The 25320-nt window shown below is 39.2% G+C and overlaps 1 long non-coding RNA gene across 7 annotated transcripts in view; it reads left to right on the top strand.

The window, feature by feature from the left end:
• The window catches only part of LOC102003796, a 58114-nt gene extending 55343 nt beyond the window's left edge, over positions 1 to 2771 (top strand). For all 7 annotated transcript variants that reach the window (XR_001234749.1, XR_001234751.1, XR_001234750.1 and 4 more), the window contains one exon: positions 1162 to 2771. This is a non-coding gene — a long non-coding RNA (uncharacterized LOC102003796). The remainder of the gene's footprint in view (positions 1 to 1161) is intronic.
• The last annotated feature ends 22549 nt before the right edge of the window (positions 2772 to 25320 follow it).

Raw genomic sequence — 25320 nt, 5'->3', positions numbered from 1 at the left:
GAAGACTATGTCCTCCCCAGTGCAGCACCTGGCAGACAGTAGATACTTTATAAACACTGGATGAAAAAAATGGATCAGTTGGAGTCTACACTGACGCAGAAGGAATTCTAGGTTTTATTTAACATTCTATCTTAAAGGCAGATTCTAGGCAAAACTAATAATAATTATAGAGTAGTTATTCAGGAAAAACATGATAATGAAATAGTCAGACTTTGTACTTTGCAGACCCCTAGGATCAGGTCTCATCCTTGCCACTTTCTACCTATATGTGTCCACCTTAGGAAAGTTACCACATTTCTCCAAGTCTCAATTTCTCAGTGTTTAAAACTTACCTCATGACCAACTCAGCAAGTGCTGCTAAATAATGATGAATAATTACTGCTGTGCAGAGACTTCAGAATTGAGACTTATTTATGAAATATTTTTAACAAAAATGTGAAAACCTAAAGAGAGGTGTCTCGATACTTTCTAGATTTCTCTTTCCTTGGTTTTGGAATTTGGAGTGACATTTGTTTGGCAGTATGGGTTTGTGGAAAGAGATGGAAAGGAGGCACCAATCCTCTCCACTTGTAGAAAAATGCTGTCCATCAAGGATGTGTGCTAACTGGGTGGCCTGGACCCATCCTATCAGCTGACAGTGAAAACAGCTGGAGACAGTGCGCCATGCCGTAGTACTGCGTTCATCTGTCAGGTGCCAGCTTGCTGATATGGTCTAAGAATATGGTGTTCAGTAATTCCTAGGAACGGGTAACAACAGTACCACTTATCTACAGCCCCTCTTGCAGTTTGCATAGGACTTCCACACAGACTCTCTGTTCTGGTTTTTACCATGATGTTCTTAGAAACTGGAAATACATTTTATCACTCCTATTTTATAGGTGAGTAGACCCTTTCTGGAAGTGAAATAATGACACTTAAAGTTACTCAACTACTCACTAATTGATTTGGGGTTTAAACCTAAGTCCTAACTCTGGGCTCATTACTTTTTAAAATTTTTTCTATGAACTCAGCAATGTTTCTATTCTACAAATTTATTTATCGAGTATGCTTGTATGCATACAGGCTAGACCCTTAAGAATCTGTGTTTGCAAGATAATTTCTTACTCAGCTACAGCGGCTAACAGAGGCTGCCTGAATTTTAAACCTTTTGTGTCTTTTTAGTCCAACAGGGAATGGCATTTGTCATGCTGCTACTGTGGGTGTTTGATGATGTCAATAAAGAAACATCTACACCTTTGTTTAAAGCTCTCAGAGACTTGAAGGATTGCTGCCTGTCAAGAAGAAACCAGGGTGAAGCACACGCTGTTGCTATTTCGCTGAACCACTCCACAGATGGTCCATGGCTGCTGAGCGGAGTGAACCTCAGGATAGACAGCACTGGACCCTACAATGGCACCCTCACCAGCAGATGAGGTGTGAGTGGATCATTCCTGGTAATGGGTTTCCCTTCATCTCTCTTCATTAAATTCCAAGCTGTTACCTAGGCTACATCTCACTACATCTAATTAAGGTACTAATCAACTTTGTTTTGAATGGAAAGGGAAAAAATATGTTGATGCTCCTGCTGGCAGAATAGGAAACATGCCTACTGTGGAGTATCTTTTTGCATCATGGAGAAAATTTAATCTCTGTAGTTCTCAAAAGGGAATAATTATTTTGCGGTTGGTTTCTTGCTTGTATGGCTTCAGGTATCCTTTATAAGTTTCCAAGTGACTCTTTGTTTCAGAAAGATTCTCTCCAGAAGCCATTCATAAAGCACTTGTCAAATCCCTTAATAAAGCATTGGAAGCCAAGTTCACTAGGCTTGAAACACATAATCAGTTGGCAATAGACTGATGTCCAGCCCCTGAATTTTTAACTGCTGCAGCACTGAGAGGCCCAGCAATGAAAGGGTGATTGCCCACTCCAAGTCTCCCAATCTGAGAAGAGCCACCATGCCATAGTCCCGCTCTGTCCTGCAGCTGTCTGTGTATCTCCAAGCATCCATATGTGTGATCCATCCACACAACAATGCCCTCTGGTGACATATCGGTCATGACAACCATGAGAGCCATGAGCATGTCACAGGCACTGTGCTGTTACTCTAAGTCCAATGACTTAATGACTTTTGTTCCAGTGACAACCATTTGAAATGGGAAGAATCATCCCGCCTTACACATTTCAAAAGAAGACTTTGGGTAAATTATGTATCTTGTCTGTGGCCACACAGCTACTAACTGGCGAAGTAAGGATTTCTATCTTCTTCTTACCCAAGCCCCCAGCCATCAGCTGTGTCATTTCTATTGAGACGCTGGCTTCCCTAAAGCCACTGTTAGAGTCTGCAAAACATGGGCCACAGACAGCTTTTAAATATGGGATGATAATTCTTGCCTACTGAGATTCTTTTTAAAAACCCAGAGGAAGAGTATATTTATATATTTATTTAACATTCATGTGCAATGTTTACATTTACAAAGTGTTTTACAGTATAATAGAACGGGCACAAATTTTTTTCTGGGCATGTAATTGTCTTTTCTTTCATATTCATTTATTCCTTTGATTTATATAATATGTTCTCCATGTGGTCTTCTGAGATCATGTACAATTGTAACAAATTCAGAATAATATTAATAAAAGATTATTTTGTATCACTCATAGGGAAAACTGATTAAAGCCATGCATGTCTCTGCTCTTCATAAATATTATGCAGAAAAACTTTGTATCATCCCCAGAATATTGTCTGTAACATCAGCTGTGCTAAATTTTAAAATATACTTGGCTCTCAGTTATCATTTTGTGTGTGGGATTTGCTTTCTTCTTTCCAGGCAGTTGGGATGCTTGATATTTGGGGCAGTGAACTGCTGTGAGCCTCCCCGATAAGCTGCACTGTTCTCTCCGTTGAGCGTGGAGTGCAAGTCCTCTGCAGAGCACTCACGCTGCTCGGAAAGCTGTGTCCAGATGGTCACGGGCTGCTCTTTTCCCTTCAGTCCTGAAGTGAAGGTGTCCCTTCCTCACAAGATCTGCCAGGTCCCAAAGAACTTCCCTGCCCCCTGGATCCTAGCATTTTCCCTCTTCTTTGTTCCTTAGCATGGAATACTTTGCACTAAAAACCTTAAGTGTTTCAAAATTTGGTGAGAAAATATTTTAAAATGTATTGTTTTGTCATTTTCAGGTTGCATGATAAGTTTTTAAATCTGCCTGTTAAAGGACATCTTTAGTGTGAAGTATTTTCAAGGTCTGTGGTACACTTCTTGCATTGTCAAGGAATCAGATCATTACCATGGTAGGGCATACAAACTAAGGCTAGGGGCAAGGGGCTCTACCTGGTCGCCTTACAGATCCCCAGGGATCTGTGTGTAATCCGTAAATTAAAAAGTTACTGTCAACAGTTATTTTCCTCACTCATTTTTTTTTCTTTAAACATTACCTAAACTGGTTTAGAGGAGTAAGTGTGGAAGAATTCTCAGGGTAGTTAAATGCTTCTCAACCCAGGCTGTACATTATTAATAATTCTACCAACGGCGCCAACTCGATAAAAAAGTTAGTGGGTAGAGCCCAGGCACAGGTTTTTAAATGTGGCGAATGACCAGATGCACCGCCAGAAATGCGACCCAGAGCGTCAGAGGCTCCTAGATACCCACTCTTAAGAAACATGCGTGACCCAGGTGGCAGATGTCAGCCCCTGCCAGGCAAGAGTCATCTGAGTCTCACCCAGCTCCAACTGAACTTAGAGATCCGCATCTCCCTCCCCACCTGTCAGTGTTTCTGAAATGTCCTGCTGTCTCTCACACAGCAACCAAAGAGCCTGGTGGTGCCCCCAGGACACCTCTCCTGTCTGTTTTTTGTTTGTCCTTCAACTGCCCTCCGGGACTCTTGGCTCACACTTCAGCCTGCTTATCCAGTGCCTGGCTGCTGCTGGCTTAGCTCCCGCCCTATCTTCAGATTCAAGGCCTTGTCCGCCATACCCTGAGCCCCCAGCAGGGGTGCTGCTGCGAGCAGTTTGAACCACGCAGTCCCACAGTGGAGTCTTGTTCCCAAGTCTTCGCAGCTGGGAAAGTCCCGCTGCTGTCCGCTCCCCTGACAGGCCGATCTCCTTGACTGTGGGCTCTTCCATGAAGCACTTGTTCACTTTTTTGATTCATGGAGAAATCAGCACCCCCTGTTTAGCAGGAGGCCATGCAAAACCACACGGGGCCTAACTCCAGAGAAGGGGTGAAAAATTGGGGCTATTAATGCAATCAGTCAACCACAGATGGGAAGCAAATAAGGGAGATAACGATGAAGCATTTCTGTGAAAGGAGGGAAAATAGAACATCAACTATGCAGGGAGTTTACCTTGAAGTGAACATAAGGTGGGTCTGGTGACAAAATAACAATCACGTTGCCGTGGAACGCCCAGAAGCTTGGCGACTTGGGGAAGGTGTATGAGTTACTTAGGACAGTTAATAATTGAAACTTCTCAGTGCTGCTCACAAGATTGACGTAGGGGAGGGGACAGGCTTGGGTTTGGTGCTGGCAAAGGTTCGGGGTCCTGTGCAAAGCTGCGTTACCTCAGGGAGGGGTGTTATGCTGCAAGGGCTGGGACTTGGTGGAAGCGTCCCTGGACTTGGTGGCACCAGGTGCCCTCGGTCTTTACTCACCACTTTGACAGGAGCCAGTCTCCTCCTCTCCAGGCACCTGGTGGATTGCATTTCGAAGGCTCTTTGAGATATAGGTGAAGGTGTCCCATAGCATTTCCTCATTGAAGCAGTGAAGAGCAACCCCTCTATTTTCATGCTTTTCTTTCCCTCCTGTAGATCACATGTTGAGATGGTGACATTAAAAGGTAGAGGAGCCTTGGGGCCCTCAGTGACTATAAATAGCAAGCCATCCCCTAACCCTTGCTGGATGTGGAACATGAGAGGAATGTTAAGCCACTGACCGCTGGAGTTTGTGTAAACTTCAGCAGAGTCTGATCTATCCTGAGGTCTTTGACCATGAATGTGCCTCCGTGAACCCCTATTTATTTTAATTTCCAACCTGGTAAAGTAGATGGAAGCAATTTTTTTTTTTCATCATTCAGGGCAAAAGTTTTTGGCATTGCTTTCATACTCCATATAATATAGATGCACCCCTATGTGCTAGGATTACACTTCCTGAAGTCTAGGTAGGTAGACAGGAGGAGATAGAGGATGAAGAGTCACACATACTTGTTCACTTCTTATTCCGTACTAGGCGCTGTGCTAGAGGTTGTGCATATAATCAACCTTGAACATTAAGATCAGAGTTTGATTTTTATACTACAGATAAGCAGAATTCAAATGAGGTAAAATTCCTTGTCTGCATACCTAATAATATCCAAGCTGGCACCAGAATGCGGGTTCATCTTCCTTCATACCCCATGGCATCTCGTGTAAGGTAATCATACAAAGAGTGAGCTTTTAACCCCTTCTAACTTGGTATCTTCCGCCTAATCATAATCCCTTTAGAATAAATTTTAGTTAGATAACACCCACTACTCGAAGCTATTATTCGTAAAATGATTTTGCTCTTTCATTTTATCAACATTTGTTTTGACTGACCTTTGACACCCGAGGTGCTACAAATCTGTGTGTTTGTTTAAACTCCAACCAAACACCGTCATGCTTGTTTGAAGTCAGAATGCTATCGCCAGGATCTCTGAAAATGTTTCCACTACAGCTACAGGCTTTAAAAAGAGTGAGGTTTTTCCTGTATGATGGTGATGTTAGAGGGAAATAAAATGGGGGGTAACAGGCGCAAGTTTATTAATGAAAAGGGAGAGACTGAACGCCGTACTGAATTCAGAGCCCCTTCGGTAGCAAAACTCTCTTCAACTGCCGTCACCATACCCCTTGGACTGTGTGAAGCTTCAGTCTGAGAAAAGCCTCTCAGGGCTTGAAATGACTGTCAGGGCCTCACCAAGACAAGATAAAATTGCGATGCAAGTCGGGGACTCATCTTCTTCCTGCAGATGGGACAGGGCACCTGGCTTTAAAGTGCGGCGAGGCCCCTGTGCTCAGAGCTGGGTGCAGGCTGTGTCTGTGCTTGCAGTCTCTGACTCATGCATGACTTCTCAACGGAGAGCCAAGATTTCTCTGCAGTGTAACAATATTAATTATCAACTCACTTTAAGACACGTGATGTATGTGTGCATTTATTTCACAGGAATGGTATAAAGATTAAATACTTAATGAATCCATTTTTCATATCAAGGATATATTTGCCCTACACCTAAATATATCTCTCTCTCCTGTTTCTCCTGAGAAATATAGCTATCTTTATTATGTAATCAGTGATAGATCATTCCTTCTAAGCAGGAGCTAATTTTAGCAACATGATAAATGACCCAGGAATGGATTCCACTGCCCTCTGCAGAAAGGAATATATATCAGACCTGCTCAGGTGTGTGTCGTCTCTTTGTATTGGGAGCTTCCATCTCCCCAGGTGGCAGCCTGGGTTTTTCTGCCTGATAGCTCCAAGTTGTGTCTCTGTTTGGCTGTGTGGACACCATTAGGAAATGGCCATGCGTGAACAATAAGCAGATTGCTATCTTGGCCGGGGAGGTAGCTGCCTCTTCTGTGCCCAGGTGTATTGCGCCAGCTGGAAAAATGACCAATGAGGTGTTTCTTTCTTCTGTTCATGCATGAGCAGGATCTGTTTGTGTAGGATTACACTCAAGTCCCTGGCTTCTTTCTCCCATTATTTTTCTCATTTAGTCTTTAAGCAAAGGTATTTCTTTACGAATGAAGAAATCGTTCCACTTTGATCTCACTTGAACTCCCAAGGAGAAAGCTTTTATTTTCTTTTACGCTATCTGCGAGCTTCATTGCCGCTTCTGCACATTCATGGCAACTTACATCTCAATAACATTTTAATTTTAAAATGGCTTGCATTTATCTTTGAACAGATCTGTAGAAGAGTCAAGGCCATGCCTTTATACCCATTTTACAGATGTGAAAATTGAGAGTAAAAGAGATTAAATGACTTATTCAAATTTGGAGATAAGATCTAGTAATGACCAAAGCCTCAAACTCTGTATCATATTGCTCCCTATGCTTCACTTTTCATGACTTCTAAGATGAAAGATAAAAGTTACAGGTGTTTATTTATATAAAAGTCATGTATGTGAAACTCTGAAATTCTTGTACACTTACTATATTTGTGGATTCTGACATGTGCTTTTCTCTCATGTGCATACTCATGCTCATGTTCCTGAAACAGGTACATTCTGTAATTAGTGGAATATCATAATTACTTAAAAATAGTTTTTATTTCTTAGTGATTACAGCAGATTGATTCTAAAAATTTCCCAACTCTTCACCCTTCTATTACTCTTTGCAGTGTACTTCACAATTCATCCGATCAACCAGTCAAGTCTACTTTCCTTCGCTGTCAGAATGCATTGGTCTTATCCTTACTTCTGCAAAGGTGCTCTCCCTGGTACCCCCTCACCCTTACCATTGCAGTCTACCTGACTTCCAAACACACCTGCATTTCTTTCCCTGAGGGCTATTGCTGGCTGCCGAAGCCCCACTTGCCTGCTATGATGACTGAAAAAAATATATGTTCACAAATTCTTTGACATGTTCTTGAATGTAGGTCAGACTTCGTGACTTGACTTGCTTATATCAAACAAAATATGATTAAAATGACTGTGACATTCAAGACTAGGGCATAAAAGGCTATTGGATCACACTTTGGGGTAAGGCATATCCCTTGTAGTAAGGATGCTCAAGCAGTCAAATAGAGAACTCTGTAAGTTGAGAAACAGATCTCCAACCAAGAGGCAGCACCACATGGCCATGTATGAATGCACCACCTCAGAACCAGCTCCTCCAGCCCCAGTCCAGCCTTCAGATGACCAAACCCCTGCCAATTTCTTTATTCCAAATTCATGAGGACGCTTAAGACAGAACCAGCCAGCAAGCTATTCCAAAATTCCTGACCTTCACAAACTGTGTAAGATGATAAATATTATAGTAAGCTACTAAATTTTGGTGGTTCACATCAATCACGAATTAGAGCCAGGCCTTCATGTGTTGGCAGGTCATTCTCAGGAGGCACCACTGTACCAGTGACAGCTACTGGTTGGTGTAAATACTGCAGCTCCTGGCCTCTTGGATGAGATAACTGAATGCCCAGGTTCCCCGGTGGCTGAGGTCTTGTTCTCCAGAATAGTCACTGTGTTGATAATACCCCTTACTGGGCACCTTATCTTCCCTGCCTAAGTTTTTCATGTCCCTACTGATTTCTCCTCACCATATTGATTTCTTACTCTCAAGTCCTTGTCTCAAAATCTCCTTTTTGAGAAGAGAGAATACAAACTAAGGCATCTCCATATGGGCAGCTGCCAAATCCTATGCATTCTTTCTGCAATTAAAATGCTCTTTTCACTGGTTTCAATTCAGTGGCATGAATCTGACTCTATACAAAGCAAAAACAAACTCCTCACACTTCACACATTCATAAACTTAGGACAAAATACCAGTCCTCTTCGCTGAATACATTTTCAAACTCCAAAACCAAGAATGGAAAATCTTCAAGTGCAAAGTACAAAGAAAACAGTCAAAGTTAAAGCGGTAAAAGGGGGGATGAAATTAAAATGTTGATGGGGTAGAGGCCTGAGCAGCGGGAGCTCTGAAGGCCCTATGAGCATGGACCTGTGGGCCTGAGCCCCAGGAGTGCAGGAGCAAAAGCAAGGCCTCCTGCAGAAAACCAGGCACTGATTCCGAGGCACTGATTCAGTATCATCTGAATTAGGCTCAGAAAAACCATCTATGAGCCTAGAGAAATAATGAGGAAGCTTGTAATTTTCTTGAGCTATCAGAATAAGAATTACCCACAATAAGCAAACTTGTGCTACAAGTGGTATATGGCTTGAATTCCTATCATGCAAATCCTAGAGGGAACCAAAGCTAAAATTACCCTGAAATCTGTCCAGAACTGGTAAATATGAAAACATCCCACAGGGCACGCTAAACATCCCACATGACACTTAACTTTCATTTTACTTTCATCTCCATAGAAAGGGGAGCTTAGCTTAAACAAACAAACAAAAAACTTATTTTACCCCAGCATTCTGAGAGGCTGAACCAGGAGGAGCACAAGTTCAAGCCCACCCTGGGCAATTTAGACACTGTCAAATAAATAGTCCCTCAGTTTAATTCTTAGTGCCACAAAAGAAAAAAAGAACGCAAAAGGAAGGAAGAAAACTACAATGAAGGAAAACCAATAGGTAGAAGAAATAGAATTTGCAAGAACTGGACTAGGGGCTGAAGGTGGGTCAGTGGTAGAGTGCTTTCCTACATGCATAAGGCCCTGGATTCAACTCCTAACACCACAATGAATAAAAAAGCAAATTGGAAATAGTACTTCCTAAGAACTAAAAGAATAAGAATCTAAGCAAACTTCAAAATGAGTACGTTTAAAATATTTCCAGACCTGAAGAAAGGAATGGAAATCACAAACTAAACATAAAATTACTTGAAAAAATGGGAAGGTTGAAAAAAATCTAAAATGAAAAATAAAAGCATTAAAATAAAATATTCAGTAGATTATTTAGACTGTAAGGTAGATGTGGCTAGTGAGAGAATAAGTTAACTGAAAGACAGAGCTGAGAAAATCTCCCAGAAACAACACAAAAGAGAAATAAATAGAAATATGGGGAAGCCCTACATTTGCCTATTGAGTTCCAAAACTGAAAAAAAAAATAATGTGCAGAGAGATAATAGTAAAATATTCTCACTAATGCCTAAATCCTTTAATTATGAAACACATCAGTTGTCATTTAGTATAATTTTTTTAAAAGCCACTTTATAATAGTTCAACTGCAAAGTATAAACCTAATTTACAACTACAAGAGAGAAAATCAAATGATTGACAACTGGACTGAAAGCATACTTTCCACAATCAGAAAGTGCTGCCAGGAGGTGGAGGAGCTGTGCACTTAAAAGTGCTGAGTAAAAGTAAAGTCCATGTTAGACATCAGATGACTATTTTGGCAAGTAGTATATATCAAGACGTACTTTGACAAGAAGGCAAATCACCATGAAATGAAGTACAATGTAAGAAACATAAAAATAAATGTGTCAGTAAGTCTATATCTGTAATATTAGTTTAAAATAACCATTTGTGAGTGTTTAAAACTAAAGTAGAAGTAAATTGCATAGCACATTACATGATCTATCGCTAAAACCACAAAAGATAAGACAGCCGATCAGAGTTAAAGCACATAGTATTTAAAAGGAGGTGATTGATACTGATGAACCCTACACATTAATTTGGGTGTGAATATTAATTTAAGAATGACCACAAAGAATAAAAACAGTGCATAATTTTCATAGGTGAACTGGAATACTACCCAGCTAATCATAATAATTTCCTCTTGGGTAAGGAAGAGAAGTGATAGCAAAAAGGAAGGGGAAGGGAGGCAAAAGAAACTTCCTGTGAAATAGTCTACATTTAAAAAATACTTAGAAAAAGTGAGAAATGGTCCATGCTTCACATTCTCTTTCCCTCTGCCTACGGTCTAGGGCCCATGCTCTCCACCAGCATTCAAGGTCCCTGGTAACTGGCTCCATCCTCCCCTGTCAGCTTAGCTCTTTCTCCTCTTCCCAGTGTACTTTTTCACTCATGTCAGGCAAGTCTCATTTTTCTACACCCTTTGTTTATTTTAGGACTCATGCCTTTGTTGTCCAGATCCTGCCAGCCTTTAAAAGTCCTTCCTCCCGTCACCTAACATGAACAATAAAGCCAATAGAGCCGTCCATAGTGCACGGAACATAATTATATTCTGGCCAACTCTCTCATATAAACTTTCTTATATTTTACATTTCACTTTTACTTATTTTCTTTTAGCCAATGTATTTCCTTTAAAAAAAAATTTATAGAATCCCAGAGGTCAAGAGCTGGTGTTTATTAGACCCTGGAATCTATCATGACGTGATCTATAGCTAAGCTCATAGTAAATGCCCTGAATATATCTGTAAAATTGAAAGCAGTTCACTAGAGGAAAGACAATGATGAGAAAATGAACTAAGGAAGTTTTGACAATTCTTTGGCTGATAAGTTGTATAATCAAATTGTATAAGCCACTATGTCAAGGTTACTTACCAACCTCAGCCATCTAGAATGTATTTTTTTATTTTTTTCACTTTAATTAGACTTGATTGGTACATTTCAGATATACCAGAATGTATTTGTTGAAACTGTTGGTTAATACCATGGGGTTTGGTATCAGACAGATCTTGTTTATCAGTTGAGCCATGTTATTACCCTATGTATGACCATGGATAAGTGACTTAAATTGTTTGAGTGTTAATTACCTTATGTACACCCAGGGGGAAGTAGATACCTGCATCTATGAAGTACTTAACACAGGCTATGTGCTCAGCAACTACAAGCTGGGATTCTTACTAGCTAAAGTATATAAACCAAAGCAGTACATGAAATAACCTATTTTTCTCCCATCCTGTTTGGCATGACACAGTTGCATTTATCTGCCCTCAAGATGTTAGATGTGGGCATGTGATTTATGTTATCCAGTGACATATCAACACGAAGACACCCAGAGTTTCCTGTGAAAGTTGTAAGAGCTGCTTCCTTCCCCCTCCAGGGTATGCACTATAGAAACTTGTGTTGACATAGAACCTCTGTGAGCCTGAGAACCAGAGTGCTGTGCTGACAACAGCCCTTCTGCAATCCAAGTGGACACCTGACATTTGAGGCTTGATCAAAACCTACAGTGAATGCTTACTTTGTATATATATATATATATATATATATATTTCACATGTTGTCATTTACCTCCCTTAAAATACTACCTGTTGCTTTTTGTGAATGCCTTTAGTCGCACTGTCCTGGATGCCTTGATGTCGTGAATGGACTCAAAATGTTTACCTTTCCAAGTCATTTTGACTTTGGAGAAGAGTCAGAAGTCACATGGTGATGCCAGATTTGATGAATAACGTACATGATACATTATAATGTATTATGTGAGCCTGAGAACCAGAGTGCTGTGCTGACAACAGCCCTTCTGCAATCCAAGTGGACACCTGGATGCCCTTCTGCAATCCAAGTGGACACCTCCTTTTTTAGGAGCCTGCCGTTCCCTTGGATGGCACTCAGCAGCAAGATTCACCATATTTTTATCATTTCTCATAAAAACTCACAAAAGAGGACATCCAGAAGTGCTTCAGAAAATGGCAAGAACAATGGGATAAATGTGTTCGAAGCAATGGGGGGTATTTTGTGGATAATGGTAGTGTGTCCTTTACTGTAATAATTTTTTAAAAATTTGAACAGTCACTGCACCTTGTGATTACACTGTGTATTCAAGAAACAAGTTTTACTGTTAAGCCCCTTGAGAATTTGGAGTTGTTTTTTTTTTTCATGCGGCAAAACCTAGTCCATTCTGACTAATTTAATACATTGAAAGTCATCTTTCCTCTACCATGGAAAAAATTACTCAAAACTATGCCTTAGAATTCACTTGCTCTTACTTAAAAATACTTCTATCCATCTTGCTTATGTAGTTTCCCATCTCACAGGATGTTAGAAGTGGATACTGGAGAGGATACAACCAGAGGTGGGCTCAGACCCCAGTCAGAAGGGAGATCTATAGGACTGTAGAAACAAAAGTTAGATAAACCATGAAAGGAGATCAGGAAACTCAAGAAGCATTATGATCTGGGAACTTTTAGGGTAAGCGGAAGTAGTTGTGCTTCCTAGAAAGCCTCTGAAGGCATATCAATATAACAGCCATGCTTACTCAGTTTATTACAGTTTTATCACACTTTTATTTTGCTTATTTTATTTTACTACACAGTTTTTGCTGCGATTTTTTGGAGAATACTTGCTATCTCCCGAGCATCCTACTAAACACTTGGAATTTGTATCAGGTCACCTGACCTCCATGGGATGTCTCAGAGGTGGGATGTTTCCTCCACCTCTGCAATGGGAACATGGCACTGCCCAGAGATCTGTAACTGGCGAGGTTCCTTGGCCAACCTGGTCCCTCTGGCTCTAGAGCCTTCTCCCCACCACATCCCTTCATGCTTTAGCAGAAACCATAGCATGACCCTCAAGAAAGGGTATCTGATGTTTCAGGAAAGTCTCTTTTCAAAGAATGGGAAACATATGTGACATTTTGGAAATCTTTCTATTTAAAAAAAAAGATTTCATTTAAAAAATGCTGGTACCTTTAAAGAAATGAAGTTTGGGTTATCAGAAAAAGCCACATGCAGGAAGCAGCTCTCTGTCTAACATGGTGAAATAAGCATCTTGGATAGCAGTGATCTTACAAACACAACAGGACAGCTAAGTATAAATCTATAAAGAGGGAACCTATATTTTTAAACATATAACTTTATATTTTTTTGCTGAATCTTTCAAGCAGAAAACTTTGTTTTGTATTGATGGGCCACCTCCCTGACATTCCCCCTCTGCAGCCTCACCATACTGGGGATTGAACCTAGGGCCTTTGCACCAAGGTATATCCCTAGTGCTTTTATCAATCTTTTATTTTGAGACAGGGTCTCGCTACGTTGCTAACTTAGATCCTCCCACCTCAGCCTCCCAGAGTGCTGGGATTACAGGTATATACCATCATGGCCAGCTCACGTCCTTAATTGTTTGTAACACAAGGGCAAAGTAGCACAGATGGAGGACAGGAGGGACTGAGGGATGGGAACACACTGTACCCAGTCCAGGTGCCTGCCAGAGTGGCCCCAGCTACCCTCCGCTCTCTGTCGCTGTTTTCTTAGGAGAAGGGTGGTTAGTGACACCCAGGGCCTCTCCTATGAAGGAAAATGCAGAGATGTGTTTTTCCTTGAAAGGCATCTGCTAGACAGCATTTCTTATCCTACAGCACTATACTGTCACTGCCAGAACAATATCTCTGGGGTCCCCTAACCTGCTCCGGAAAAGAACATTTTCCCACGTACCACACCCAAGATTTCATTCGCACCTGAAATACTGGTTCTGTTTTTGCATGGCCATGCAACTGGTAACTGGAATTCCTGTCCCACCATTGTAGCACTTTTGTTTAAATGTGGCAATGGCAGTTTCAGTTCTCTAGAACTGTGAGGGCATCGGGTCTCCTTCTCTGAGCAATGTCTCCCAGCCATTGCATTAACCACCTTCCTAGTGGCCGGGGTGTGCCAGGAGCAGAGTGACTGCGTATGCTTATTATCAGGCTACTTCTGACAATTCCTAATGTAATCCATATCCTACACATACATTCTAGTTACAGGATTTATGAGGTATAACCTGGGGAGAGAAGTGAAGCTGGGATATAATTGTGACTGATGTGAAACAGACATGTAGAATGAATGGCCTTACAACATTTCCTTTGAAGTTTGTTAAAAGCAGTAAAGTGATATTCACTCTAAGTGAAACCTGCTGTTAGAGATATCCACTGGCATGGGGAAAGTCTCTTTTGACTTTATTTCTTGGGTTTTAACTTGCCACTTGAAGGTTTTGAAAATTTCTCTGTAGACATGAGGTGGAAGGGAAAAAAATAAAAATTGTGGAGTACCTACTGTGTGCTTGTCCTGTTCTGGGCACTTGACAAAGGCTGACCGAGAAGACACAGTAGGCAGAGCTTGTAAAAATGTTACTTAGCTTCTTTAAAAATCATCTTAGAAATCAACAAGAATAATGATAAATATACTGTCATCATGTAATAAAATGAAAAATTAATATCATAAATGACAATTGATATAATAATTAATATACCAATGAATCCCAGCTGGATTATATATGTCTTTTCATACTTTTTTATGGAGGAAGAAAACCATAAAGGCAAAATGTCAAGGGCCCACAGAAGTCATAAGGCAGCCTTGCTTCACATAAAGTATCTCATTTAATTCTCCAGCTTGATTGTAAAAGCCTGGAAGATATAAAGAAACTGATGCTTCAAAGATATAAGAAATAATCTTCCTAGGGTCCTACACCTAGGAAGTGGTAGGTTTGGATCTCAATACTCTTCTCTAAGGCTTTTCATTGAAGAAGACCTTCATGCCTAAGCAATTCTACAGTGGAAAACCTGAGGGTAGGAATGAAAAATATCACTTGTATGGCACAAAAGAAAGAAATGGAACATTTTGAAATTGGCACATGTTTTTCCATATAATATAGGAAGATACCTAGAAATATACATAAACCAGATGTTCCTGAATTCACTAACATCCAGGTCAGGATTCCCTTTCATATTGAAATAATGCTCTAAGCCCATCTCCTTCTGTACCATTGAGAGTTCTGGTTTTCTCCTTCCCTACAGACATGCCACATTACCATTAGGACCTTTGAAGACCATTTTCTTATTTCCCCAACCTGTGCAACTTAATGCACTCAGTCTCAGCCAGCTTCCTCGCACTAGATGTGGACAATGCCTTGTGGGGTCCTCTTCAGCTTGCCCCAGACTGCCTATCCTAACACGCGGGTGTAGGCCCCTTCCTGTTCTCCAGATCACAGCTGAGACTTCTAACGAGATGTTCCTGAGTTCTAGGGACATCAGTTGTACAACACTGGCTAACATATGACTAATACCCAGAATGACAGTTGGCCTGATTTATCAGAGCCAAAAAAATTCCCTGGAACTTTCAGCTTTAAAACCAGGGCAGTCTCAGGCATACTAGGCTTTTTTTTTTCCTTCAACTCACAACCTTGACTTGTCCTCACTTTGGGTTTCATTTCTGCCATAAGTCTACTTCAACTTCACTCACTGGTTTGTCCTGATCACTGCAATCACATGCTCTTTTCTTTGATTCCAGACGAAACTTGGCCAGAGGGAGGAATATAGGGAGACACTTCTCCTGTAGCATCAAGCCAAACTCCTTTCCTGACTCAGCACAATCAACAACAGGAATAGCTCTTCTCTGCCTGGGATAATCCTGTGTCCCTCCATTAGCGTGTCATAAACTCACATGACCTAGACAGGACAAGACCAGTAGTCCCTGGGACTTTACCCAAATACAAAGCCACTTGATCTTAACTTATGTCCTATATTGGACCCTAAAAGTCCCATACAGCTAGTTCTTTAGCAAACTCAGTATAATATCTTATCCCAATCATTTGGTCTGCTGGATGAAAGGGAGGTGGGGCATCATGTTTATACTTTGCAATCTCTTGTGGGCAATAGTTAAGTTTAAATGCTATTGCATCTCCCTGGGACAAAAGTACCTTTCAGGTAAATATCAGTGTGAATCTGAATTTCAGGGGGAAATAGGTTTATCACCTTCAAAGAGCACAGTTCTTGAAAACATAATGTATACACTGCCAAGTGCAGTGTGAAGTATCTTCAGTTTGGTCACTGTGCTGATATCTCAGGACCTTTGCCAAGAGCAGTGGGTAGGTGTATTGGCCCATTTTCCTCTCACTGGGACAAAATCTCTGACACCTGTAACTAAAGGGGGAGAGATTTAGTTTGGTTCATGGTTTCAGTCCATGTTCAACTGGCTCCAAGATACAAGCATCATGGCAGAAGGGTGTGCTAGACCTACTCTCTTCATGGTAGCCAAGAAACACAGCATGGGCAAGCAACACCTAGTGACCAACCTCCCACTGGGCCTCACCTAATAGCACACTGAGCTATGAACATCAGTGAATTAATCCATTTATGAGAGTAGTGCCCACAAGATCTAATCATTTCTGCAGGACTCTCTTAATTTGGTCAAGTTCTGATAATTAAAATGAACTGGCAGAGCAGGGAGAGTGTCCCTTGGTAACTATGGGGACAAGTTCCAGGACCCTCTGCTGATGGAAAGTCTTTGAATGCTCAACTCACTTATATAAAATGGTGCAGTATTTGCATCTATTGTCCACACCCTCCTGCATACTTTAAATCATCTATGTATTATTTAGAAAGCCTAATAAAATGTCAGTGCTGTGTGAATAGTTGTTATGGTGTATTGTTAAGAGAATAATGGCAAGAAAAAGTCTGTACATGTTCAGTACAAACACCATTTTTTTCCAAATATTTTTGATATGCAGTTAGATCTGAGGATGTGGAACTCATGGGCAGGGAGGTTTGGCTGAATATGTCCTATGTGTCCTGGTGACTAAAACAACTTTCAAAATAGACTTACCTGAGAAAAAAGCAAAGTTCTTTTCCAAAAGTTCATCCTAAAATCCTAAGTAGAATTCAGCATTTTCTGACTACAAAGAAGACAGATTTCCAATTTTTAAAATTATAAATGAGGTTTACTCAGGTACCTCATCACATACAGAATCAAAGGTTCCATGAAAATTATTAAATCCATGACAACATAGTTAAATTGCCACTCAAAGCGAAGAGATCATTCTGGACAAAGTGGCGAGAAATGAATGTTTTCGGAAGGGAAAGAGAAATCAGTGAAATAAGAAAAAATAAATCTAAGAAAGCTGATTCTAGGGGACTTTACACTGAGTAGGAAGGGATAGGGCATTAATGTCATAGGAAGGCTGTTACCAGAGTTTATGGTACTGTATTAACTTTATCAAATTTACATTTTAAGAAACTATCACTAAGGGCTAGATTATATCTCAGTGGTATAACACTTGCTCAGCATATACAGGGCTCTGGGTTCAATTCTGAGCACCACCAACAAAAAAATCATCATTGTACCTTACCATCATTATCCTTCCTGTTTCCATATTTTCTGACCAAAGATTGTGTGTGCATTTGTATTTTTTCAAGATGGCTATTAAACTTGAAACTAAAAGTAAAAGCAACTATTAAATGATTTTATCACTCCACCTAGTACATGTTATTTCCCTTTGTTTTTCTACATAGATAATATCAAGAAATACAGAGAAGATGGGCATCCAACTAAAATTCAAAGTAGACCTAAGATGTTTGTGGTACTGTGGTCTGGACAGATGTAGGAACATGTGACTCCAGGGATCAGAGACGAGTGAGGTCAGAAAGCAAGAGAGTATGGCTATTTTGTATGGGTTAAAAGTCAGAATTCTGCTAGCTTCAAGAGGAATGTATTCGAATAAATCAGGAGGGCACCAACAGCCCATCTGTGTAAGGGAGGCCAGGACAAGTTCTGCCTTCTCAGCCTTAGCTGGTAAGAGCTAAGATTCCCCAGGACTAGAAGCCTGGAAAAGGGAAGGGACAGCGAAGGACTGCTGCCTGGCTACTGAGTCAGGCCAAAGAAATGTACTTTCTCTATAAAGCTTTTCATGTAATTATATTCTCAAAGTTGAGGTTTGAGGCATGAGCATTCAATAAGACTCATGTGATGTGGTTAGTCCAAAACATGTCCAAAAGGGTCTAGATCAAATTCAACATTCATTTCTGACTCAAAAACTAACCAAAAGATTTTTGTTTCTATCGTGTCAGAGTTCCAAGCAGTGAACTGGTCACGGCTCTGTAAACAAGTTCAGGACTGGATAACATGCAGGGTGTAACTGCTTTCAGACAGTGGGTAACAGGCAGGAGAGGACTGCCACCGTCCAGAGAAGGAACATCCATGAGAGGCTCCCCATATCCATGCTGACTTTCTGTCTAGAGATACTTTCCAGATCATAGTGACTAGACATGGAGCTCAAAGCTCTTAGATCTAATGAGGCAGGAATTAGAGATCAGGGTTGATGAGGCCCCTGGAATTTGGGGGATAGATTGCTGGAGAAGAACTCATAGGTGGAATTCAAGAAATTTTCACAGGGACCCCTGTGTCTTTGGGAAAATCCAAGAGGCCCTGAAAAGTCACTGGGTGTGTGTGCAACCCAAATAGAGACTTGAAGGTTGATATGCATAGACATTGTGACAATGCAGAATGCAGAAACCTTTTCTATCATCCTAAGCAATCTATTAAGATCCCAGAGAAGTCACATTGCAGGGTAGAGCTACTAGAGATGAGCCCGAACCAGAGCAAGAGAGTAAATATGTTAGGCTTTGGGGGACATATTGTCTCTATGAGAAGTATGCAACTTTGCTGTAGTAGTGTGAAGGCAGCCGCAGGCAACACATAAACAGAGGAGTACAGCTATGTTCCAATTAAACTTTTTTATTCTTAATAAAAAAAAGTCAGTAGGAACTACATTCAAGCTCTTTAAAAGAATACAGAAAAATTCAGACTCCTAACAATGTGGCTGCCACAATATTTAAAATATAATAAAAATTAGTAGGGATACAAAGGCTGAGGCAGGAGAATGGTAAGTCTGAGACAAGCTTGGGCAACTGAGCAAGACACTGTCTCACAATAACAATATATAAAAAGGGCTAGGCCGATAGTTCAGTGTGAAGGTCCTATATTCAATCCCTACTACTGCCAAAACAAAACTCTACTGCTGATGTGGTAGCTCTAAAACTGAAAAATACCATGACTGAGAGAATTTTCATTGGCTTGGCAGCAGATTAGATACTGAAAACCTTAAAGATAGGGCAAAATGAAGTGCACAAACTGAAATTCAGAGAGAACTGACAAAAAAGATAACCAGAGACTACCTTCTGTGTGTTGTCAAAATATCAAATGATCTTACATAAAATACTAATCTATAAGTTAATATTAAAACAAAATAATATTAATTCATTTTAATTATAGATGTTAATAAATTCAATCCATTTAAAATAATACACATTTAAAATAGTTATCAAAATGTTTAACAAGTAAGATAAGTTTAAAGAAAACCATATGTGTGAACCTAATAGTAAAATTCCTAAACAAATGAACAATGGCAAAAACAAAATCTTCAAAATAGTCAGAGAAAAAGAAGCATCACATTTAGGATAAGAAAGGTAAGACTTAGTACTGACTTCCTAAAATTAATAATGAAAGTCAGAAGATCCTGAGAGTGGCGAAAGAAAAAAAATAACAGCTATCAACTAGAATTCGATATTAGGCAAAAATATATTTTCTTAAATGGAGAAAAATAAAGACGTTTTCAAAAACAAGTCAAGACAGTCTGTTACCAGAATTAGTAAGAAATGGTAAGGAAAGAGAACACTGGATCTCTAGGGAAGAATTCAAGATGACTTCCACAAAGGAGTAAAGAGTTCCTGAGATAGTAAACAGGTGGGTAATATAAAGGACTTATTTTCTTATTCTTCAATCTTTTTTTTTTTTTTGGTTTTTCTCCAGTACTGGGAACCGAACTCACAACCTTGCGCTTGTTAGACAGGTGCTTTTGCCGCTGAGCTAAATCCCCAATGCCTTATACTTCAATCTTTAAGAAAATATAATTGATCAAAGACAACTGAAATGTATTAGATCTTTTCAAATCTGTAAATATAATGTTTGGGAAATCATACAAAGGAAGGTAAGAGGGTAAGTGAATGATATTGCCATAAGGGTTTTAGATTAAATACTAAGTAGTAAAGTACTAATTCATGAAAAACTATAAATTAAGCGTACAAGTTGTATTCTCTAAGATATTAGAGATACAAAGAAAAAAACAACAACAAGCGTAGCTAAAAAGACAGTGGAAGAGATAGAATGAAATACTAAAAGATTCTCCATCAGTGCAAAAGAGCAGGAAGTAAGGCTGGGAATAGGAGCGAAAAAAAGATGGAACAAAGAGAAGACAAACAGAAACGTGGTAGACTGAAAGCTAAGTGGCTCAGTGTTAATATTAAATGTAAATGGGTTTTACAATCCACAATGAGCAGAGGTTCTCTGATAGACTAGATTTTTGAAAAATAAAGATCCAGCTGTGCACTGCTTACAGTTGCTGCTCATCCAATGATACCATTAAAAATATAAATACTTAAGCTATAGATGAGAGAAAACTCACACAACACATATGGCAAAAAAAAGAAAACAAAACAAAACAAAACAAAAAACCTCTGTGTCTAGAATGTATAATGCATTCACTGCTAAAAGGACAACACATCTTTTTAATGTGCATAACCCTTGAACAGACAATTCACAATAGAAGAATTACACGTGGTAAATAAACACAGAAAAACACCCACCATTGTTAGTTATCAGAAAAAAGTTCATTAAAAACATAATGAAATAGCATCACACATCCACTTGGGTGGCTAAAAATTTAACAGACTGACAATACTAAATGGTAATGAGTATATAGTGTGATAAGAATTTAAATATATCACTGGTAGGATTTTAAAATGGTACAACCACTTGGAAAATGTTGAATGGTTCCCTAAAGTTAAGCATATACAAAGTGTGATTAAAAAATACAACTAATGTTTAAGTTTTCAAAAATGTGTATTATGTACATGAACCAAGGCCACAGAAGGAATGTACACATGTGCTGCAAACATGTACAAAAAAAAGAAGGGGATCAAGAGATGAGTGGAGCGGGGAAGGAGGGAAGTGAGAGCGGATGAGGAAGGGAGTGAAGGTGTGTTGTGTACATGAACCACCTCCCCACAAAGGACGTAAGCATTCTGTACCGCACACAAGTACTAATAAGCTAAAACAAAAATTTTAAAAATGTATTACAGTAAAAGACACATTGTCATTAATCCCTCTCAAAATATTACCCTTGCTCTGAACACACTTATCCCATCATTCTTGTTACTTTCTGAACAGTTCCAGAAGTCCTCTTTTGCGAGTGTTTTTGGTTACACTATCATAGCTGCCTTGGTGTCCAAAATGTTCCCCTTTCATGATCATTTTGACTTTGGGGAAGAGTCAGAAGTTAAAGCTTGCCCTGTCCAGTGAACAAGGTAGATAAAGACACACTGTAATGTTTTTATTTGACACAATTTACCATAAAAGATAATACCTCTCAAAAAAACTTAAAATATTCAAATACATTATCCTATTGTTCTTGGCAATGTGTTCTTTTTACTATAAGAATTTTTTTTCAAATTTAACATTCAGTATAGTTTTGATTACCCTTGTATTATATGATCCAGTGCTCAACCACTAACCATATCTTAAAGGAAATGAGATCGAAAATTCATAAAAGATGTGTACCAGAGTATTCACAGCAGCTTGATTCATGATAGCCATAAATTGAAAATAGCCCAAATGTCCATCCATGGAAGACTTGATAAACAAACTATAATGTACTCTTATAGTGGAATACCATTCATCAATAAAAAGGAACATATTATTGATACATGCAACAATATGGATAAAGATGAAACATACACAACCAGAAAGAAGTTGGACACATGAGGTGTAATTTCATTTGTATCATGTTTTATGACAGGCAGAATTTATCTATGATCCTAGATAAACATTAAAGAGAATTGAAAACATACAATTATACTAAAATTTCTACACCAATGTTCACAGCAGAGTCATTAATACTAACAGTAAATGGAAACATCCCAAATATCTATCAATTGATGAATGAATCTATACCAGGAAATGTTACTTTTCCATAAGAAGAAATGAAGTACTGCTACGTGCTACAACATGGGTAAACCTTACACACATTATGTTAACTGAAAGCCAAACACAAAATACCACACAGCATATGATTCCATTTATACGAAATGTCCAAAATAGACAAATCCGTAGAGACAGAAAGTAGATTAGTGGTTGGGCTGGAGGCCGGGGGCTGGAGGAAGGAGGCATGGGGAGTAACTGCTAATGGAGTGTGGTTTCTCTTTGGGATGATGAAAATGTTCTGGAATTAGAAAGTGGTGATGGTTGTACAACTTTATGAATATAGTAAATACCACTAAATTGTACACTTTCAAAGTTTGAATTTATGGTATGTGAATTCTATCTCAAAAAAGACAAACACCCAAAACTCTAATCTACATTGACAGAAATCTGAGCAATATTTACCTCAGAATGGGGTTGTGGATGGTAAACGACTGGGAAAAAATAAGAAGGAACTTGCTTGGGGAATGAAATGGTCTATATGTTGTTAAGAGTGTGGGTTACATGGCTGTATGCATTTTTCACAATTCATCAAACTATAACAAGAAGGAGCTGTACATTTCATAGGTAAATTTTTGTCTCGGTAGAAAACAAAAAGAAAAAATTAGTAAAATTGGAATAGAATATTTCCTTAATCCAGTATGACAATTTTATCATATATGTAATTTCAAACCAACAGTCAAAATCATGCTTCCTACTGAACCCACTAGCAGCATATTGGAAATGAGACAAAGATGTCCTGTTATGGATGATTACTTCTGACAAGGTTCTGAAAGTGCTCACCAATGTCATTAGTGAAAATAAGCAATAAGGTTTCTGCCTTACAAAGGAGGTAGAGAAAATACATTGCCACTTACAGTTACTGAAATTGTTCAGCTGGAAAACCTGAAGATACTGAGAAATTTTTAGAGCCAAGAGAGTTTACTATTTGAATTGTAAAACCAGTAACTTTCCTGTATAATAGTAAATACTAATTAGAAAATATAATGGCTAAGTCAATCCCACTAAACAAAAACACAAAATGCCCAACTATCAATTTAAGAAGTGTTCATGATGAATGTGAAGAAAGTTTTACTGCACTTTATGAAAATAACTAATAATTTGAGAGTGTACTGCATCTTTGCATGAGTGGGCTTAATACAATTTTCTCCAAGCCTGTACACATATCCAGGCCCATGTGAACCCCTCAAAAATTTTTATGAAACTCAAAAATAATAACTATAAAACTTATCTATAAGGAGAAGCTATGTAAAAAAAAGCTAGAAAAAGAATAACCAAGTTGAATTTTCTTCTACCACTTACAAGTTTTCAGTCAATTAAAATTGGTACAGAACTGGCACAGGAAAAGGGATAATTCAATGGTAAGTAAGTAATAGAGGCTGAGACAAATATCAAAGCATGGATATAGATCAAGACAAAGTAAATGTAGCAATACAATAAGTGGAAAAATATTAGCTTGTTATAAAGTTAGGAGAACTGTCTATCTATAAATAGAGTAGATTAAAGATTAAATGTGAAAACAAAACCATAAAAGCACTAGAAAAAAATGGATTATCATTTGTTAGACTGGAGAAAAATTTTGAGAACGACTTTTGAAGTATTTTTGTGATGCTAGATATTAAAGAAGAGAAGAATTGACTTCTTGAAAATGAAAAACTTGTACAATACAGAAACCTCTTTAAATTAAAGGACAAACCACTGGGGTAAATATTTCTCACATATGTGTCAGTAAAATGTTAACATCTTCAGTATACGATTTGCTGGCCTCTGTCATTGGAAAGCATAGGGATGTAGTTGACCATTCTAGAGTTGAAGTCTGTTCAAAACGAAGCAGTTTGCTCTAGCTATTCCCCTTCTAGGTATCTTCCTGAAAGCGTTGAAGACATCCTAGTGCGCTCACACATGCATGCTCCTATTTTTAGCAGCACAGTTTATGGTAGCCAAATCTTGGAAGTAGCCTGTATGTCCATCAACAGATGAATGGATAAAGGAAATATAGTATTTATACACAATGAAGTTCTACTTTGCCATAAAAAAGGGTAAACTTGAATCATTTGTAGGAAAATGTATTCACCTTGAGAGCATAATATTAAGTGAAATAAATCAGACACATAGAAAAATATCACATAGTTTCTTATATGAGAAAGTTAAAGTATAAATAAATTAAAAGGCCAAACAAAAGCTAGATAATAGGAAATACGGAGATAAATCTTTTGCAAATGGGAGGGGAAAAAGGATGGGAGGAGTAGGGAGAGAGGGTAAGGGGATTAAAAAAAAAGAATTAAGCTGCGTTATGTACATATTCCACCTCCCCAAAAGGAAATGGAAATCATTTTGCACCGCAAACGTGCATTAACAAAAGAAAAAAGAAAAATTCAAAAAAAAATAAAGTAGCCATTTTGTTGCCCATAGCCTAGTCCTCCCATCCTTCCAGGTTAACTCTCCCCAGGAAAGAAAGCTCTTTCTCTGCTAGCTCTAGCAGAAAAACTTTTGGAAGGGTTGTGTCAGTTTGAGTCACAAATCCATCACTGAATGGGTATTGTTTCTAGAGTAGATTCTCTGACTGGCCAAGCGTAGGTCACATGTTACCTTACAGCAAGGAAAGAATGAGGTCATGCCATCGAACAACATGCAATTCATTTATCGTAATACATAACTATTCTGTTAGCAGATATCTCAGTTACTTTGTCATTGCTGGGACACGGTACCCAATACCACAGTGTAAAGGTGGAAAGGTTTATTTTGGCACACAGTTTGTAGACTTTTAGTCCATAGTCAGCTGGCTTCAAAGCAGGGTGGGTTGGCATAGGGGCATGGTAGAGGAAAAAGAGCTTACAGCATGGCAGGCAGGAAGCAGTGAGACCTCCTTCTTCTTTCCCTTTTTATTCCATCTAGGCAACAAGCCTATTGGTTGGTGTCACCCACACCCAGGCTGGGTCTTCCTGCTTCAGTAAGTCCATCATCCACACCCAGAGCCATGCTAAAGCAGTGAGTGGACTTACCTTTTACTCCACACCAATGATTCAGTCACCTCCCAAAAGCCCCA

Source organism: Chinchilla lanigera, unplaced genomic scaffold, assembly GCF_000276665.1.
Source record: "Chinchilla lanigera isolate Chin_1 unplaced genomic scaffold, ChiLan1.0 scaffold00032, whole genome shotgun sequence".
NCBI lineage: Eukaryota > Metazoa > Chordata > Mammalia > Rodentia > Chinchillidae > Chinchilla > Chinchilla lanigera.
This window is presented reverse-complemented; position numbering and strand designations above follow the sequence as displayed.